Genomic DNA, 7254 nt, shown 5'->3' with positions numbered 1-7254 from the left:
GAAAGTGACAAGATGTAAAGTGGTTGTGTAATCTGAGCACAAAAGCCACATTCTTTCCTTAATCCAAAATAATAGCACAACAGAAAAAAGGGTTCACATCAATATATTATACATAATCAAAATATTGTCAGTACTTAAATCAAGCCTTAGTAGCTCAAGTAGCTGGGCAATGTATGAGCATACACACACATCTGAATAAGATTAAAAATATAGATGTGTTTCAATATTATCTTCACCATCTGCTATTACAAATCAGGAAACTCATCCTTCAGAGTTTTCAGAGCACGGTCCACATTTCATTAATTTCTGACACTTGATTAAAAAACAAAACAGTATTACCGGTCCCTTTGTTGATTAGTGGGTTTAGCATCTCAAGGCCATTCACCTCTTTCAATGCCCATCATGGTCTATGAATGGCTTTAAAGACCTCTTTTCACCCACTGATAAATAACAAGATTGTGCTCACCAGATGTTCTGCTGTGCTGGCTGGGACCAACAGGGGTTGTAGTTCAAAGCACGTGGAAGGTACCTGGTTGGGGGAGGCTACATGAGACTACTGGACTATGAATAAAAAGGTAATTTATTTGTTGTTTTAAGCTAGAGCCACAACTTGAGGGAAGGGAAACTCTGGATTTCCAAATGCTTCCTCTGGATACAAAACACACAGCCACATTGTTCCACTGACACTTGATTTATGTCAATAAAGAGTGACAATATTTTGGTAATACTGGTTGATGCTAACCTTTCTTCTGGCTAAAGCTCAATCACACTGAATCCAATCAAAATCAACTGGGCTCCATTAGCCACAGCCACTAACTGACATCCCATTGTTATCCAGGGCACAAGGGCAACACGCTTCCCCTGCCTTGAGGTCTATTTATTTATTTATTTATTGAAAAGTTTCTATACTGCTTTTCATTTACAGAAAGAAATGCCAAAGTAATTGACACAATAACAAAGCAACAAAGGGTTGCAGTCAACTAACTTTTATTCAGAGCAGACCCGGTAAAATCAATGGGTCCAAGTTATGCATGGCCATTTGTTTCAATGGGACTACTCTGAGTAAAACTTAGTTGAATGCAACTCAATGGCTTATAAACAATAATCGCCACAATGCCTGGTATGGTATTAACAATATGAAGGGTCAGGGAACACCTGGGTGAACAGGTATGTATGTCTCCAATGGATGGTGAAAACACCTCACAGGTGGTGCCAACCTGATCTCAACAGGGAGAGCCTTTTGCATGACAGGTGCCACAGTGAAGAAAGCTCTCCTCCACACTCCCACCAGATAGGACTTTGTAGGTCATGGTATGGTCAAAATGGCGCCACCGGCAGAACCCAATGGCCTGAGCCATCTATATGTCAGAAGATGGACTCTCACACCCATCAGGTTGTGGCGGTTAACTCAACACTGTGGTGTAGTAGAGCCAGCCCCACCAACCTCAGCTTGCCTTCAGCCAGCCCATACCTGCCTGCCTTCTTGCTTACAACTAGTCCAGGGGGTGGTCCTGCCTGGCAGTTTCCTCCTTCTCCTTCATCTCAGTGCTGCCCTTGTAGAACACGGCTGGGAGGAGGATGGGGACAAAACTGGCATGAGTTGGCTCTACTTGTTATTGGCTCTGGCGCCACCTGTTGGGATCCCTGCCTTCTATTTTACCAGTCACAATGGGCACCAGCCGCCATGCCAGTTTGTGGCTTATGGCTACAAGCACTGTTTTGCTCAAACAGCCCAGCTGCCTGTCTTGCCTCCCTTGGCAGGAAGGGGGCACTTGGGTACCACAAACAGCTGGTTAATTGCCTCGACTGTTGCACTCTCTTGCCCAAACTGGAGCTGTGCTCTAGGCAGGCCTGCACAAAAAACGCCCCTGCACCCTCCCAGCAGAATCGCCAAGAAGCCTCTGGAGGAATAAAAGTTTGGATAAAATGGCACAGGGAATCATCCCTCATTGTGGCGCACAGACAATGTGCCACCTGGAATAACCATAGGCTGAAACGCACATGCCAGGGCACTGCAGGAGCCCAACTGGTCTCCAAATCTGTCTGGGTCCCTCTGCACCAACTCAAAAATTGCATTGGTAGGTGTACAAGTAAGATACTTAAGTGGATATTTAAAGTGTAAGCAGGAACAAACTTGTGTTTACAAATATGTGTAGTGTACCCATATATTCTTGGTGCAAACCTGGGTTTCATGTCATGTGTGAAAAAGCCCTTAGACCACTTTTACAAACAAGCCCAGCTTTCCCCAACCTGGTGCCCTCCAGCTGATTTGGACTACCAAACTGCCCTGAGATCTTTGGATGAAGGCCGGTATACCACCACCACCAACAACAACAACATCCTACACTAAAAATGTGGGATGGATCTCCAAAGTAAAATATTGCATTCTGATCAGTACAACTGTTCGTTCATATTGTAGGCAGATCTAGAAACAAGTGAAAATGTGTCCTGCCCCCTCTCCAATCACACCGGCCCAGGAGAAAGACCCACCACTGTGTTGGACCATATGAAAGTTCAAGGACCACCCAATGAGGGATGTTCATCTTTCCCACATTTTCTACCTTTCCACGACAATTTCTTTGCTGAGGGGCCTCTGTCCATTGCAAAGGATTCTGGGACATGACCACCCATAGTATGCATATGAGTCATGCTCAGCTCCTTGCTGCTGCCTTGAGCCAACTGACAGATTACACCCACCCAAGGCCCCCCTTGTTGTTGTGCAGTGCAGGGGGTGAGAGCTGATGCTCCAAAAGGTTTGCCTGCCATAACTGAGCTTCTCTGGGGTACCACAGTACGTATTTGGAAAATCCCTGATCTAAGCTTATCAGTGGCACTCGCAGACATCTTCCCGGGCATGAGCAGGATGTGGGAGAAGGGTTTCCAGGGAACAAGGCCTTGGTTTCCAGTGATCCCAGAGCCCTGAGCACCTCTCCCCTGAGAAGCTAAGCAAGATACTCCCTTAAAGTGCACACACTCCACTGTGTACAACAGCAAACTTTTCCAGGCAGCCAGCACAAAGCGCTGCCTCCTGGTCTCAGGCGGCTTGCTCTCCTAACCGCCACTCTCCCGCTCCGCTTCAAAGAAGGGCAAAAGTCCAAATTCCGAGAGGTTGCATTTATCATGCATGCAAAGCAAATACAGTGGGTGAGTTTTGCCGCCAACCCTCCAAGGCTTTCCCGCCAGGGAGCTGCTCTCTTGAATCTTTGTCGTTGGTTTGACACAACAAGCACCTCGGCTTGGAACTGCCCCAAACCAAAGCCACCAACACCTCTGGGGGCGTCTTTATGCAAGTCTGAACCAGAGTTTGGGCTTAGCCCCAGAACCTATTTTTAATTAAAAGTCTCTATATTAAAACATCCCAGGAGGACAAGAACATTAATATTTATTTTTCTAAAGCATTTGAGCCCGGTCTCGCCAGGTTTTGGCTCCAGAGCCTACCTTGAGTGCTTAGGTTTAACCTGTGAACTTGGTGTTGGAGAACTAGGACTACAAAACCATCCAATCCTCCTCAAAAGACAGACCCACCTGCACTTTCCCCTTCCCTCCAGGACAATTTGTATAGCCAATAAGGAAAAGGATGACCCTGGGCCTCTGCAGACTACCTTTCCCTCAACTCAGACCAAACTGCAGATTCCAGGATTAAGGGATGGTATTGCCAAGCAGACCACCCAAAAGTTTCCAGCTGCAGAGGGCAGGACTGCAAGGCAATGGTGGCTCGTGCCTGTTGGGCCTGGTAGGGCAGAAAGCAGGGAGCCCAACAGTAGATTGCACCAGGACCAATGACAGGCAGAGCCAACTTATCCCAGCTTTCCCTCCACCCTGCTGAGTTCTACTAGGACAGCAGTGAAATGGAGAAGGAAACTGACAGGTCCAGCCTCCCCATGGCCAGGTTGCAAGGCAAAAAGCAGGCAGGTAAGGGCTAGCTGATGGCAGGTTGAAGTAGGCGGGGCAGTGCCCCATTTGCCCAAGCAACAACTCAGAGCCCAAGAACAGTCCCTTTGGTGGCCTCGGATCACGAGCTCCTTCACTAGCACCCCAGGAGACTCTTGGGCTGCTGGGAGCAGACAGGAGGTCAGTTGGCAACAATTGGGAACTGGACTTGCCCCACTGGTGGAGGGGGTTAGGGCAGGCAGGGGGAGGGAGTGATGGCTACAAGTGGGAAGCTTGCGTCAAATGGTAGGGAAAGCCATAGGAAACTGAAGACGGTGGGAAAAGCGTGGCAGGTGTGGGCCAGCGTGAGAGGAGGGAGAAGGGAGAGAGAGCTCTTTGTTGCAGGTGGTTTCTCCAACTGTTGAGCTGGGCCTGGAGTCAGCAACTAGGGAGGGCAGGACATTCTCCATACAGGCACACAGGGAAGGGCCATGGCTCAGGGGAGAGCATTTGTTTCGCATGCAGAAAGTCCCATGTTCAATCCCGAGTGGCATCTCCAGGCAGGGCTATAATGCTTTTGAATTTCCATTCTTGAATATCCTTTACCTGCTTAGAATCCTTACAGCGACCCTGAAAGGTAGGCTGGGAGAAAGGAGGAAATGAGAGATGTTGGCATCAGGCCACCTTGTGAGTTCATCACAGAAGTCAGATTCAAACCAGCAGCTTCCTTGATAAGCAACCCAGCCCCTCCCCCTGCAATAGCTCCTTTGTGCTGATATTCCTGATATTCCTCCCACCCACCTGACCCCCTCCCCGGAGCTGATGGGAGTTGTAGTCCAAAACAGCACTAGGTTGTAGAAAGCTGCTCTGCAGTCAGCCAGCTGGAATGTTTTGCTTTCAAACTTCTGGCTTGAGACAATGCACACAATTGCTCTTTATGCTTCCTGGAGGGGCTGTGTTTGCTTTGCACTCTGGAGTGCAGCGTTTGGGGAGAACAGCTGTGGGGAGGGGGGGAGAGAAACAGCACTAGATAGCAGGTGAGCCATCGCTGCACAGCTGCAAAACTTTGCAACCTGTTTGCAGGGGCAACTCCTGCCACTGTAAGTTAATACTAAGCACACAGAATCAGCAAGATTTATTTGTTCGCCTCCACTTAAAAACATTTTCGAAATGTCATTCTGAATTGTGCCAAATTTCTGTAAATGAGTAAAAAAAAATCAAAGTGTTCCTATTCTAGTGTCAACCCCTGTCCCTTATCTCTGAGATGTTCCTATAGACCTGCCTTCTCCAAGCTGGTGCCCTCGAGATGCTTTGGACTACTAACACTCCAGACCGGTGAAGCCGGGGTTTGAAGACCATCAGTCTCTGCCTAACCGACCTCACAGGGTTGGGAGAGGTAAAAAAGGAGGAGAGAACCGTGTGTGCCACTTGGAGCTCCTTGGAGAAAAGGTGGGACAGTAATGCAGTAAGAGAGAAAAGTAGTCCCCAAACACCAGGTTGGGGACTTGGGGTGGCAGATCTATCCTTAGACCACTTCACTGGCCTCCTTCTCACAACCACTATCCACCTCTCCTTCCACAGTTTCAGAGCTTTTTGTTCTGCTTACCTAAATGTTCAGTCCAACCACCTATACACCATCCTGAGATTTAATCTGGGGACCTGTCTCAGGTACCTTTTGCCTCTTTCAACTTAGCAAACAGCCCACACCTTTTAGACATGCTTCTGTATGCTGCTTTGATTGCACTTTTTTTTTTTAGGAAAAGCAAGGCATAAGTGTCACAAAACAGACACAAATAGACAAAGCCAACCCCATTCATTTTAATGCCACTAGGCCTTCAAGCTACTGTACCTTGAAGTCACAGCTGCTGCTAGCCAGAGACCCCCATCTCTCTTTAATAGCTAAAAGTGGCTACTTAGGGACGGCCACTCTGCACACACCCAGAGGCATTCTGCTTCCTTTTATGCCACATTTTTTAAAAATTCAAGGCAGGTTGTGCAGTTGAACTTTCAGACTGAACCCCCCCCCCCCCAATTTGCAACAAGGGAGGCTGCGGTGAGGATGGCTGGGGGTCAGTGCATGTGTAAAACAGGGTTTGCATAAAAGATACAGACAGAGGGGAGGGACAGTGATGGTGGGCTTGCGCTGCCTTTTAATCCCACTGTAATTAATGACCTTATCTTTGGCCCAAGCCATTTAGCTAAAGTGGCTGGAGGAAAGAAGGGGGGGCGCACAGGGCGGCCAGATGGGAGGCTGGCATTTGTCTGCGGATTAGCTGTAGGCAGATGGAGCTAAGTGGCCTTCCTAGTCCCCACCCCCTCGCTACTCTCCCTCTCTCTCTTACACACACACACAGAGGGACTCCAAGTAATAACAGCCCCAAACCTGAGAAAGTACAACTGGTGATTGTGCCCATGGGAGTAAATGCCAGAGGGCTTTTTGATCCTTGCTGTTTCTTCTTCTGTAAGGGGCAGGAAAGGATATTACTGTATTTTTTTTGCACCATAACACTCACTTTTTTCCTCCTAGAAAGTAAGGGGAAATGTCTGTGCGTGTTATGGAGGGAATGCCTACGGGTGGCATGCCTACAGATTTTCCTCCTCTAAAAACTATGTGCGTGTTATGGTCGGGTGCGTGTTATAGAGCGAAAAATACGGTACCTTTGTGAGCTCACTAGGCAGACCTACCGATTCTCCATGCAGCGTCTATCCCTAGTGGCATCTCCAGAAAGGGCTGGGAGAAATTCCCTGCCTGTCAGTCACAGTAGAAAACGCGGGGCTAGATGGGCCACAGGTGAAAGGAAGCTTCTTCTACTCCAAGACCTTTGGGTGCCTAAGGCAGGGAGCTCAAATTCTCCCATCAACTCACAACGGGGACATTTGCACAGTTCATGGCACTTCTCTCTTAAGGGCACCCTGAATCTGCCCCCTCTCTGGGCCAGGCCTTGCCTGGGCACAGAGTCAGCTCTGGTCTTTGGTCTGGGCACAAACAGGCTTCCTATTTCACACAGCTTTGTCCTGCTGCAGCACAGCTGCTTGCCTAAACTACCCTCACCAGGCCACTGTGCCAGCCTTGACACAGCACTGCTCTGCAAAGCAACGGGCTCCCTCCATCCCCACAGACCTACAACTCTCTACCTCCCTCCCAGTCCCCAGGTGGAAGCCTCTTTGAAACAAAGCCTGCTCCCAAGAGGGCAGTTCTCCATTCTTGACCCCATTAAGCATTTCTCCAGCAGCCACAGGAAGGCCTAAACCTTTCAAAGCAGTGATCTCCAAAGTGGGCAGTACTGCCCCCTGGGTGGGGGATTCCCTGGATGGGGGGCACTAAGAGGCAAAGGGGCGGCAGGGGGGTGCTGGAGGTGGGAATGACTATCAGAATTTGAAAAG

General features: G+C 48.8%; 1 protein-coding gene across 1 annotated transcript in view; it reads right to left on the bottom strand.

The window, feature by feature from the left end:
* Positions 1–7254, bottom strand: part of HEYL (hes related family bHLH transcription factor with YRPW motif like) — a 128668-nt gene that overhangs the window by 100267 nt on the left and 21147 nt on the right. The window lies entirely within an intron of this gene.

The sequence above is a fragment of the Podarcis vaucheri genome, assembly GCF_965113315.1.
Source record: "Podarcis vaucheri genome assembly, chromosome: 7".
In the NCBI taxonomy this organism is placed as follows: Eukaryota; Metazoa; Chordata; class Lepidosauria; order Squamata; family Lacertidae; genus Podarcis; species Podarcis vaucheri.
This window is presented reverse-complemented; position numbering and strand designations above follow the sequence as displayed.